Genomic DNA, 13862 nt, shown 5'->3' on the forward strand with positions numbered 1-13862 from the left:
ATATCTCTGCGAGTACAGCACCAGCACTGGCTCAGCGCGCCTGGGCTTCTTTTCACCACGGCAGTGGCTTTTGATTAAGGATGCATGTGCTGTCCTCTCGGGATTTGAGGAGTCCACAAGGATGGTCAGCCGGGACAGCGCATGCATCAGTGACACCCTACCGGTACTGTTTTTGTTGGAGCACACTCTGCATGGCATTATGGACAGGGCCCTGGAGGCAGAGCAGCAGGAGGAAGAGGAGGACTTCCTTGCCTCTCAAGGCCCCCTTTATCCTGAGAATCCTGACCCCATTATGCCTAGCTCCCAGAGGCCCGAGCAGGATCCAGGGGTGGAAGAGGAGGAGGACGATTCTTCGGGAACTTTTGCAGGCTTTGAGGAGGAGGAGGAGGAAGACATGCGGCAATCTGCAAGGCCTAGTTTGACTCCCTCGATGGTGGAGATGGATTTTGCTGCATGTTAGTACCAGGTCGCAGTCCTCAGGATCGCCCCACCAGGAGGTGAGCAAGCCAGGGTCCAGTAGCAGATACAGCAGGTCAGGATCAAGCAGAAGCGTAGTCTAGGAATAGCCAAAGGTCAGTAACAAGTAGTTGCAGGTCGGGATTAGGCAAAAGCATAGTCGAGGAACAAGCCAAGTGTCGATAATGGATGGTAGCAAAGATACGGATGGCAGCAGGAGAGACAAGCGAGATATCGGCTGTTGAAGGCACAATATTCTGCCAACCAGGAAGTGCAAAGACGTGGCTTAAAACCGGAAGTTCATGGGAGGAACAAAGGGTTCAAAGTTCAAGGTTCAAGGCATTAAAGATTCACAGCAGGGTCATTCAAGGATTTGTCCAAGGAGCTGTCCAGCATTCCAGGTGGCTCAGCAAGTAGAGTCATTGGCAGACACACTGGAGGTCCCAGGTTCAAGTTGGGGTCCTGACATTGTGAAAATACACCTGTTAATTATATGCACATTTAAAGAGACAGCACCTTTTTTAAAAAAAACTCTAATCTTGTTCCCAGTGCACTGCATTATGTCCCCATCATACACATTGGCTGTGCAGTTGATTAGGAGCAAAAGAAAGGCACGGTTGAGCAAAAAAGTCATTTTTGAAGGTTTGGCATGCTATAATTCTGGTTCTGGACATGCTACAGAGCTGAAACGTCACAGGTACACTTTTTAGACCCCACAGACACAAAATCCAAAGAAATCTTTTTTTTTCCCAATAATTTTTTCAATAATTGGCTCTCTATCAAAAACGACAATTTTTAAGAACTTTTTTTGTGTGATTAATAGTCCCTGGGGCATGACCCAGAACCCTAGGCACTTTTTAGGGGCATTTATTGGGTTTTAGGGCTTCAAAATTGTGTTTTTTAATTACCGAAGTTCGGGTCCCATTGATTTCAATGGGGTTCTGGAATCTGAACCGAACTTTCGGGAAATTCGGGTCTTCTGGTTGAACCAAACTTTTCAAAAGTTCGATCATCCCTAGTAACCAGGCCCGACCCTGGTTATCTTCCGAAATCTGATGAGATCAGGCGCATTCAGGGTGATGTGGCCATAGGCGATTATCACTGCCACCCTCGACCACTTTGAACTTGCCCATGGCAAGATGGCACCTCAGGAGAAACAAAAAGAAAGCCAACGAATAAAGGAAAAGCCAAAAGCCTACAGCACCTGATATTCCCAGGAGGTCTCCCATCCAGGTACTAACCAGGCCCGACCCTGCTTAGCTTCCAAAATCAGACGAGATCGGGCGCGTTGAGGGTGATGTGGCCATAGGCAATTGTCACTCTCACCTTCGACCCCTTTGAACTTGCTCATGGCAAGATGGCACCTCAGGAGAAACAAAAAGAAAGCCAACGAATAAAGGAAAAGCCAAAAGCCTACAGCACCTGGTATTCCCAGGCGGTCTCCCATTCAGGTACTAACCAGGCCCGACCCTGCTTAGCTTCCGAGATCAGATGAGATCGGGCGTGTTCAGGGTGATGTGGCCATAAGCAATCACCACTGCCACCCGCGACCCCTTTGAACTTGGCAATGGCAAGATGGCACCTCAGGAGAAACAAAAAGAAAGCCAACGAATAAAGGAAAAGCCAAAATGCTACAGCACCCTGTATTCCCAGGCGGTCTCGCATCCAGGTACAAACCAGGCCCGACCCTGCTTAGCTTCTGAGATCAGATGAGATCGGGCGTGTTAAGGGTGATGTGGCCATAGGCGATCACCACTGCCACCCTCGACTCCTTTGAACTTGGCCATGGCAAGATGGCACCTCAGGAGAAACAAAAATAAAGCCAACGAATAAAGGAAAAGCCAAAAGCCTACAGCACCTGGATTTCCCAAGCGGTCTCCCATCCAGGTACTAACCAGGCCCAACCCTGCTTAGCTTCCAAAATCAGACACGTTCAGGGTGATGTGGTCGTAGGCTATCACCACTGCCACTTTCGACCCCTTTGAACCCCTTTGAACTTGGTAATGGCAAGATGGCACCTCAGGAGAAACAAAAATAAAGCCAACGAATAAAGGAAAAGCCAAAATCCTACAACACCTGGTAATCCCAGGCGGTCTCCCATCCAGAAGTAAGTGTTGGCCTGTATAGGCCCCAAAAATTAGCCCACATGGGTTTAACTGACAGCTAAGAACGAAGTATTTTGTGGCTGAAGGTAAGTGTCAGGTATACCCATGTGGGCTAATTTCTGGTGCCTTTTATGGCCGACACTTACTTCTGTATCCTGTGAATGCCTAATGTACATTTAGCCACAGAATACTACGTTCTTAGCAGTCAGGTAAACCCATGTGAGCTAATTTTTGGGGCCTATAGAGGCCGACACTTACTTCTGTATACTGTGTGAATGCCTAATGTACCTCCAGCCATCAAATACTACGTTCTCTGCTGCCGGTTAAACCCATGTGAGCTAATTTTTTTGGGCCTATACAGGCTGACACCTACTTCTGTATACGGTGTGAATGCCTGATTTACCTCTAGCCATCCAATAATATGTTCTTTGCTGTCAGTTAAACTCATGTGAGCTAATTTTTGGTTCTAAACAGGCTGACACTTACTTCTGTATACTGGAAATGCCTAATGTACCTCCAGCCATCAAATACACTAGGTTCTTTGCTGTCAGTTAAAACCATGTGAGCTAATTTTTGGGGCCTATACAGGCCGACACTTCTGTATACTGTGAATGCCTAATGTACTTCCAGCCATATAATACAGTACGTTCTTTGCTGTCAGTTAAACCCATGTGAGCTAATTTTTGGGGCCTATACAGGCTGACACTTAATTCTGTATCCTGTGAATGCCTAATGTACCTTCAGCCACAGAATACTACGATCTTAGCTGTCAGTTAAACCCATGTGGGCTAGTTTTTGGGGACTATACAGGCCGACACATACTTCTGTATCCTGTGAATGCCTAATGTACCTTCAGCCACCAAATAATACATTATTAACTGTCAGGTAAACCCATGTGAGCTAATTTCTGGGGCCTATACATGCCGACACTTACTTCTGTATACTGTGTGAATGCCTAATGTACCTCTAGCCATCAAATGCTATGTTCTTAGTTGTCAGGTAAACTGATGTGGGCTAATTTTTGTGGCCTTTTACGGCCGACACCTACTTCTGTATCCCGTGAATGCCTAATGTACCTTCAGCCACAGAATACTACATTCTTAACTATCAATTAAACCCATGTGGGCTAATTTTTGGGGCCTATACAGACACTTACTTCTGTACCCTGTGAATGCCTAATATACCTTCAGCCACCAAGTACTACATTCTTAGCTGTTAGGTAAACCCATGTGGGCTAATTTTTAGGGCCTTTTATGGCCAACACTTACTTCTGTATCCTGTGAATGCCTAATGTACCTTCAGCCACCAAATACTACATTCTTAGCTGTTAGGTAAACCCATGTGGGCTAATTTTTGGGGCCTTTTACGGCCGACACATATTCTTTGCACTGGCACTTTATTTTGCACATATCTTAAAAGTTACCCCACGGTCTGGATACACTGTTGGTTTTACTTTATATATAAACGGTAGCGCCGTTTACAACTACCTCCCCCCCCCCCATATGATACTTGACCCCTAATGTTTTAGGGGTTGGTTGGTGGCTGCAACCTATTTTTATGCAATAAAGTCTCTGAGAATGTATCCATAGCGCTGGTCTTTCTCCTCACCTGCATTTCATTTTACGGCCGACACTTACTTCTGTATTCTGTGAATGAAAAAAAACTTTTAGTCAAAAGGACTATTTTTGTAATTTAGAGTCTTAAAAAGCCGGTTTTAGACAAGATAACTGCATTTTGCTCTCCAATGGCCTGAAAATTTTTTTGGTCAAAATGACTCTTTGGTAACCGATTGCCTGAAAAAATGTTTTTGGTCAAAATGACTCTATTTTGGTCTCCAAGTGTCTAAAAAGCACTTTTTAGTCAAAATAACTACGTTTGGTCACCAAAGGTCTGAAAAAAATTTTTAGTCAAAATGATTGTATTTTTGTCTATTAGAGTCTTAAAAAGCCGGTTTTGGACATGATAATTGCATTTGGTAACCAATCGCCTGAAACATTTGTTTGGGTCAAAATGACTCTATTTTGGTCTCCAAGTGTCTAAAAAGCCTTTCTTAGTCAAAATAACTGCATTTGGTCACCAAAGGTCTGAAAACCTTTTTTAGCCAAAATTACTGTATTTTTGTCTTTTAGAGTCTTAAAAAGCTTGTTTTAGACAAGATAATTGCATTTCGTTACCAGTGATCTGAAAACATTTTTTTGGTCAAAATGACTCTATTTTGGTCTCCAAGTGTCTAAAAAGCCCTTTTTAGTCAATATAACTGCATTTGGTCACCAAAGGTCTGAAAAAAATTTAGTCAAAATGATTGTATTTTTGTCTATTAGAGTCTTAAAAAGCCGGTTTTGGACAAGATAATTGCATTTGGTAACCAATCGCCTGAAACATTTGTTTGGGTCAAAATGACTCTATTTTGGTCTCCAAGTGTCTAAAAAGCCATTCTTAGTCAAAATAACTGCATTTGGTCACCAAAGGTCTGAAACTATGTTTTAGCCAAAATGACTGTATTTTTGTCTTTTAGAGAAACACCGCTTTTAGACAAGATAAACTACATTTGGTAACCAATGGCCTGAAATAATGTTCTTGGTCAAAATGACTCTATTTAGGTCTCCAAGTGTCTAAAAAGCCCTTTTTAGTTCAAATAACTACGTTTGGTCACCAAAGGTCTGAAAAACTATTTTAGCCAAAATGACTGTATTTTTGTCTTTTAGAGTCTCAAAACTCCGTATTTAGACAAGATAACTGCATTTGGTAACCAATGGCCTGAAAAAATGTTTTTGGTCAAAATGACTCTATTTTGATCTCCAAGTGTCTAAAAAGCCCTTTTTAGTTCAAATAACTAAGTTTGGTCACCAAAGGTCTGAAAAACTATTTTAGCCAAAATGACTGTATTTTTGTCTTTTAGAGTCTTAGAACGCCGGTTTTAGACAAGATAAACTACATTATGTAACCAATGGCCTGAAAAAAATGTTTTTGGTCAAAATGACTCTATTTTGGTCTCCAAGTGTCTAAAAAGCACTTTTTAGTCAAAATAACTACGTTTGGTCACCAAAGGTCTGAAAACCTTTTTTTAGCCAAATTGACTGTATTTTTGTCTTTTAGAGTCTTAAAAAGCCGGTTTTAGACAAGATAATTGCATTTCGTTACCAGTGATCTGAAAACATTTTTTTGGACAAAATGACTCTATTTTGGTCTCCAAGTGTCTAAAAAGCCCTTTTTAGTCAAAATAACTGCATTTGGTCACAAAAGGTCTGAAAAATTTTTTTGTCAAAATGATTGTATTTTCGTCTATTAGAGTCTTAAAAAGCCGGTTTTGGACAAGATAAATGCATTTGGTAACCAATCGCCTGAAACATTTGTTTGGGTCAAAATGGCTCTATTTTGGTCTCCAAGTGTCTAGAAAGCCTTTTTTATTCATAATAACTGCATTTGGTCACCAAAGGTCTGAAAAACTTTTTAGCCATAATGACTGTATTTTTGTCTTTTAGAGTCTTAAAAAGCCGGTTTTAGACAAGATAATTGCATTTCGTTACCAGTGATCTGAAAACATTTTTTTGGACAAAATGACTCTATTTAGGTCTCCAAGTGTCTAAAAAGCCCTTTTTATTCAAAATAACAGCATTTGGTCACCAAAGGTCTGAAATAAAAATTTAGTCAAAATGACTGTATTTTCGTCTATTAGAGTCTTAAAAAGCCGGATTTAGACAAGATAATTGCATTTGGTAACCAACCACCTGAAACATTTGTTTGGGTCTCCAAGTGTCTAAAAAGCATTTTTTTTGCATTTGATCACCAAAGGTCTGAATTTTTTTTTAATATTTATTGAGTATAAACAGTACACTGAATAAATAACATGAACGGTAGACATAATCAGTTACAGAACCAGTGTTCGGAAAAATACAAATATATAAAGGATATAACAGCAACAGTACAGGAAAACGTCATCCATAAACCATCGCATTCAGGTGAAAATTACAGCCAAGTAAACAAACCTGAGCATGTGCCCATGTGCATAAGAGAAGGATAAATAAAAACATACAGTTATTCCCTCCCAATAGTAATAGGACCATGAACATCAGGCAATATAGCACACACCTCCGTAAAGTAGCAAAAACCCACCTGAAGTACTAAGTGCAAAGGAGAAGGGAAGGGAAAAAAGGAAAACAGTGGCAGAAAACTTAAAGGGAGGGGGGAGGGGGGAAAGGAAGGGAAAGGATGGGAGGACTCTGCACGCTAGACCTTCTCAAGAAATGCTACCCTATCCAATGAGCAGCCGATCCATAACCAACTGGGGGGAGCCAAGGCCGGGTCATCCAACCAAGGTTGCCATAACGAGGCAAATTTCTTGTGAGCATTTCGATGCTGGTATGTCAGCTTTTCCCTGATTAAAGAGGCATTGACCTGTGTTATCCACTGGCCCCTGCTCGGCACCCTGGAGGCGATCCAAAATCTAGCAATTAATTTGCGAGCAATATACAACAATCGCAACACGGCAACGTGAGCATTTGGGGTCAGAGTGTCCACCTCCAGAGCACCAAGCAGACAGACCACAGGATCCCTTAGTAGCTGAAAATTATACACTTTAGAGATTGTGTCAATTACCTTCCCCCAGTAGCGAAACAGCTTGGGACATCTCCACATCATGTGTATAAGTGTACCCACATCATGTGTATAAGTTGCGATTATGCCAAATCGGAGTCTGAGGAAGGTAACCCGTGATCTGCAACATCCCCTTGACACAGCGCCACACCATGCAAATCAAGGCGAGTGTGGGTAACTGATTCCCCATATTGGAGAACCCCGCTTCAAGGTGTACAAGGACACGGTGAGGCGAGTCAGGAGGGACCAATAAGGACCCAATAGGATCGAATGGATCCAAAAGACCCCAGCCCCCCATATGCTGAACCTGGAAGGCTAGAAAATATACTCTGGGGTTGGGGACTGCCAAGCCACCACTATCCTTGCCCATCTGAAGGGTAGCCAATTTAATCCTAGCCACTTTTTTGCACCAGATCAGTTCTCGGAACTGGGAGTCAATCCTATAGAACCATTTACTGGGTATCCAGATTGGGGAGTTGTGCAAGACATAAAGAAGTTGAGGAGCCCACACCATCTTAATTAGATTGACTCGCCCAGCCACCGACAAGGGAACTTTGCAGCAGAGGTACGAGGTTCAGTGTGATATACTGGGTAGGATCAGGAAACACCTGGATCCCCAAATATTTGAAGGAGTCAACCACTCGCACTGTGGATGCACAGTCCGGAAAAGGGCTGAGCTTTGGGATCAAGGGGCATTAAAACTGATTTATCCCAATTTATGGAAAATCCCGACAGGGACCCAAAATAGTCAATAAGGGACATTACCGCCCGCAAGGATTCCCCGGTATCACCTAGGTAGAGCAGTGTGTCATCCGCATAGAGTGAGATAATGTCTGCATGGGAGCCCCTTCTGAACCCCACTATGTCTGGGGAGGACCGAATCCGCGCCGCTAAGGTCTCCAGTGCCATGGCAAACAGCAATGGAGATAGCGGGCAGCCCTGTCTAGTCCCCCTGTGCAAACAGAAGGGTCCAGAAAGCTCCCCGTTCACCCTCAGTCTGGCCGTGGGGGCAGCCTACAGTACCCGCACCCAGTTCAGAAAGTTCTCTCCCACACCAAAGCGCTTGAGAACTTCCCATAGGTACACCCATTCAACACTATCGAATGCCTTAGCGGCATCTAGCGAAAAGACTGCCCGGTTCCCAGGGTTGTCTACTGGGATCTGAAGGTTCAGAAATAGTCGGCGGAGATTAAGTGCCGTAGATAAACCCCGATTGATCCCTATGGACAACCCCTTGGACAACAGAGGACAGCCTAGTGGCCAGTATCTTAGCTAGAATTTTAACATCCGTTGTGAGTAGAGATATGGGCCTTTAGGAATCCGCCAGAAGCGGATCCTTGCCGGGCTTCAGCAGGAAAGCAACTATAGCTTCGGACATAGAGGCAGGAAGGCGGCTGTTAGGGATACAAGTGGTAGCCTGATGGCAGAGGAAGGCCCCACGTGTGCCAGAGGGCGGTGCTTAGACAGGAACCCCCAAGGTAAGTGACACAGGCTAACCTGAGGTGCGGAATCCAAGTATCCACCGGTTTTCACCAGAGCCTCTAGTGGTGAGGATGGATTTTGCTGCATGTGGATACCAGGTCGCAGTCCTCAGGGTCACCCCACCAAAGGAGAAGCCAGTCAAGATCCGAAGGCAGATAAGCAGACAAGGGAGATCCGAGAGAATGGTCAAACAAGCCGGGGGTCAGGACGGGCAGCAGGTCAACAAGGTCAGGAACAAGCCAAAGGTCAAAACGGATATCAAACAGGTAACAGGAAGCAGGCTTCAGGAACACAGGAAGAGCTGCAGACAAGTCAGCAAAGACACATTGCTTCTGAGCTGTTTAAATAAGGCAGCCTCTTTGCCAATTACTGCTTTGCAAAGACGCCATGTCATCCTCCAGGGAGCTGACCCTGCCTTCCACTGCCACTGTCCTCTCCCTCAATTTCTGCATATCATGCCTCATGAACGATATCTCAGACTTGACCCCCTTTAACTCCGCTGTCAGGGCCGTAATTGAGGTGGTACAGGTGGTAACCGCAGCCATAATGTCCCGCAACGTGGGTTCTGTGTCCGGGGTAGGAGATGATTGCCTCGGGGCCTGGTCTGCATCTGCTGCAATCAGCAATCTGGCGGGAGAGATCCCCTAAGGGAACAGTGTCATCTGTGTCTGAATGCGACCCCGGTGAGCCGGATCGATGGTCCTCAGATAGAGTTTGGGGGTCCCGGGCAGAAGGCTTAGCAAAAAGCTTTTGAGCAGCCTCCAGATATGTGGCCTTCTGTGCTGCGCGCTGCTCTTGGATCGGGCCGGCCTGTGCGGATTCCCTTCTTAGACATCACGGAGAGAAGATGGAGGACTCACCGGGTGATCACCGCACTCCAGGGAACACAGGGCACCGACTGACGGTAGAAATCGGAGCAGGATAAGGAGTTACACAGGATAACTACCAGGATCAACAGCGGAGCTCACAGCATGCACGTCCGCTCACACCCGCAGCTCAGCCACGCCCCCCTGAAAAAAAATTTAGTCAAAATGACTGTATTTTTGTCTTTTAGAGTCTTAAAAGGCTTGTAGGCTTTTTAGACACTTGAACACCAAAATAGAGTCATTTTGACCAAAAATTTTTTTTCAGGCTATTGGTTACCACAAGCAGTTATCTTGTCTAAAAAGCGGCTGTTTAAGACTCTAAAAGACGAAAAGACGAAAATTTTGACAGAAAAAAAAGTCAGACCTTTGGTGACCAAATGCAGTTATTCTGACTAAAAAAGGCTTTTTTGACACTTGGAGACCAAAACAGAGTCATTTTGATCAAAAAAATATTTTTCAGGCCATTGGAGACCAAATGCAATTATCTTGTCTAAAACAAGCGTTTTCAGACTCTAAAAGACAAAAATACAGTCATTTTGACTAAATTATTTTTCAGATCTTTGGTTATCAAATGCAGTTATATTGACTAAAAAGGCTTTTTAGACACTTGAAAACCGAAATAGAGTCATTTTGACCAAAAAGATTTTTCAGGCCATTGGTTACGAAATGCAATTATCTTGTCTAAAACCGGCTTTTTAAGACTCTAAAAGGCGAAAATACAGTCATTTTGACTAAAAACAATTTTCAGACCTTTGGTGACCAAATGCAGTTATTTTGACGAATAAAGGCTTTTTAGACACTTGGAGACCAAATTAGAGTCATTTTGACCAAAAATTTTTTTCAGGCCATTGGAGACCAAATGCAGTTATCTTGTCTAAAACAAGCGTTTTAAGACTCTAAAAGACGAAAATAGTCATTTTGACCAAAAACATTTTTTCAGGCTATTGGTTACCACATGCAGTTATCTTGAAAGCCAACGAATAAAGGAAAAGCCAAAAGCCTACAGCACCTGGTATTCCCAGCTGGTCTCCCATCCAGGTACTAACCAGGCCCGACCCTGCTTAGCTTCCAAGATCAGACAGGATCGGGCGCGTTCAGGGTGATGTGGCCGTAGGCGATCACCACTTCCACCCTCGACCCCTTTGAACTTGGCCATGGCAAGATGGCACCTCGGGAGAAACAAAAAAAAAGCCAACGAATAAAGGAAAAGCCAAAAGCCTACAGCACCTGGTATTCCCAGGTGGTCTCCCATCCAGGTACTAACCCGTAGGGATGATCGAACGGTTCGGGTCGACCATCGGTTTGACCCGAACATTGGGTGTTCGAAATTCGGCCGAATTCCGAACTTTTTACGGTAAAAGTTCGGAATTCGGCCACCAGAACTGCCCAAAATGCACTGGTACAGGAACTGGGCTTTAAAAGCCCGTGATTGGCCCAGAAACATCAGCAAAAGCCAATGAGGGGGCAGGAGTCTTCTGGGAACGTGATTGGAGTGACTACGGAGACCAGGTTCCAATCAGAAGTGAATACGCCCCACAGTATATAAGATAGCCCCGCCTAACCCCTAGCACAGTGATACAGAGTCTGTTGAAGAGAGTGGAAGCATTTCTCTTACTCCTGCTTTGCTACACTATGTTTTCTGCATAGGCGAGTGCTTCTAAAGCTCCATATAGCAGAATTGCATTCAGCTTACAGCCAGTCAGTGTAGTTAGAAATACAGCGATTGTGCTGGTTTTTTGAGTTAGAAAAAAAAATAAAAATTAAAGGGACAGTGTCAGTCTTCTGCTGTATGGAGCTGTTCTTTTAGTGTGAGGAAAGGGATATCTAGTGTAGTTAGGGAACTTTGTACCACAGTAGTTAGAAGTAAAAATCTAGTTTCTGTAGGGAAAGTGAAAGTGAAAGTGTGAGGGTTCTGTGTAGTGAGCACGTTCCACAATGCTGATATATCTACAGCAGGTATACGTGTTTGCTAGTCAGCAAAATACATTGCCTAGAGTGACAACTTAACGCCTGTTCTTGAAAGCGTTAGGTCCACTGTGCAAAAGGCTTTGCAACTGTGCGTGACACGCATCTGCTGTGCTGTATTCAGCGACAACTGTGGGTCGCATAGCAGTGTGCGTTTTTCACTGCACAGAGTTGCCAATGCCTGAGTGACAAATATGCCAGGTAGACCAAGAAAAGACATACGTGGCCCTGCTGCGGAAAGGGGCACAGCTTCTAGGGTGTCTAGAGGCAGGGGTGGATGTGGTGGTCAGTCCTCAGCCAGGCCACCATTTGCATTGTTCTCCAGCAGTGGCCAAGCTATACGTCCACAGTACGTACAGGAGGTGGTGGACTATATTACCAAACCCTCATCGTCGGCATCATCTGCAACTACAGTGACCCAGGCAGAGAAAAGTGGTCAGTCTTCTGCAGTTGGCAGAACAAATAGAGATGAGTCCATGTCCACCTCACGTCTCCCTTAGACCCAACTTCAGACATGGCAGAGGAGTCAGCTGAGCTGTTTGACCACGGTGTCGGCCATCTACTCCAGCCTGATGCTCAGTACTTTATGGAGTCTGATGTTGGGTCTGAGGTTGAGGAGGAGGCAGAGCAAGCAAGAGGGGAGAGCAGACGGGCCACTATACACACCTCTTCTGAGACATCCCATGCAGACCGAACAGTTGCAATCTGCAAGATTTGTCAGAAGGGTATAAAACGTGGCAAAAATGTCAACCACCTGGGTACAAGCTGCCTAAACAGACATTTGACAACCCAAAACTTGGCCTGTTGGCAGGAGCATTTGAAGAACCCACAAAAGGGCCAAAGATCGGTCAGTCGGCCTCCTAGTCCTCCTCGCACTGCTCCTCGTGCTCCACCTGCACATCAGTCTATTCCTGGCCCTGCTATAGTCACTCGTCACCTGTTGGCAGCCTCCATTGACAGGGATGATGATATAGCAGGCAGTGTCGCATCTACCTCCAGCACACCACCAGCTGTAACATCTAGACGCCAAATTTCGATTCCACACATGCTGGAACGATACTCCCGCCACCCACATACCCAGCATCTAAACAGTAGTTTGGCAAAACTACTGGCTCTGCAACTGTTACCATTTAACCTGGTAGAGTCTGCTCCCTTCCGTGACTTTGCAAAATGTGCAGTTCCACAGTGGCAGGTGCCAAGTCGGCATTACTTTGCCGTAAGGCCCTGCCATCCCTATACCAACATGTGGAAGGCAATGTAGTGTCGTCCCTGGCCACGTCAGTCAGCTGTAAGATACACCTGATGGCTGACACTTGGTCAAGCAAGCATGGGCAGGGACGGTACATTTCTGTCACTGCTCATTGGGTGACACTGCTTGCCAGCGGAAGGGATTGTAGCCAGAGCTCGGTGCTGCAGCCAGGTTGCCCCCATGTCTGCAAACAGCTGGTGGTGTCGCTGATCCGGGTAGATCGATCACTTCTACCCCCTTCTGCTCCTCCTCCTACTCATCCTCCTCCATGCCGAATGGTCCTTTGAATATGATGAGGTACTACGTAAGCGTTCAAAGGGCTATTCTATGTCTCAGGCCAAAAGGTGTCACGCAGTGCTGCAGCTTGTGTGTCTAGGGGACAGGCAGCATTCTGCCCCTGAGATTCTTGGGGCTCTGCAGGCACAGGCCCAGAGGTGGTTGACACCACGCCAGCTGCAGCCAGGGATGGTGGTTACCGATAATGGGTCAAACCTCCTGGCCGCCCTTCGTCAGGGAGGTTGACCCATGTGCTATGCCTGGCGCATGTCCTGACTCTCGTGGTACAGCGGTTTTTGAACTCATACCCGGGAATGCAGGATGTGCTAAGGATGGCAAGAAGGGTGTGCAATCACTTCAGGCGGTCGTACAGTGCTACTGCACATTTGGCCGAAGTGCAGCACGAGTTTCACCTGCAGGTACACCGCCTTGTCTGTGACATGCCCACCCGCTGGAACTCCACCTTGGCTATGCTGCAGCGCCTGTACATGCAGCCGAGGGCCCTCAATGAATATCTATGCGAGTACAGCACCAGCACTGGCTCAGCGCGCCTGGGCTTCTTTTCACCACGGCAGTGGCTTTTGATTTAGGATGCATGTGCTGTCCTCTCGGCATTTGAGGAGTCCACAAGGATGGTCAGCCGGGACAGCGCATGCATCAGTGACACCCTACCGGTACTGTTTTTGTTGGAGCACACTCTGCGTGGCATTATGGACAGGGCACTGGAGGCAGAGCAGCAGGAGGAAGAGGAGGACTTCCTTGCCTCTCAAGGCCCCCTTTATCCTGAGAATCCTGACCCCATTATGCCTAGCTCCCAGAGGCCCGAGCAGGATCCAGGGGTGGAAGAGGAGGAGGACGATTCTTCGGGAA

The sequence above is a fragment of the Pelophylax lessonae genome (assembly GCF_965119305.1).
Source record: "Pelophylax lessonae genome assembly, chromosome: 13".
In the NCBI taxonomy this organism is placed as follows: Eukaryota; Metazoa; Chordata; class Amphibia; order Anura; family Ranidae; genus Pelophylax; species Pelophylax lessonae.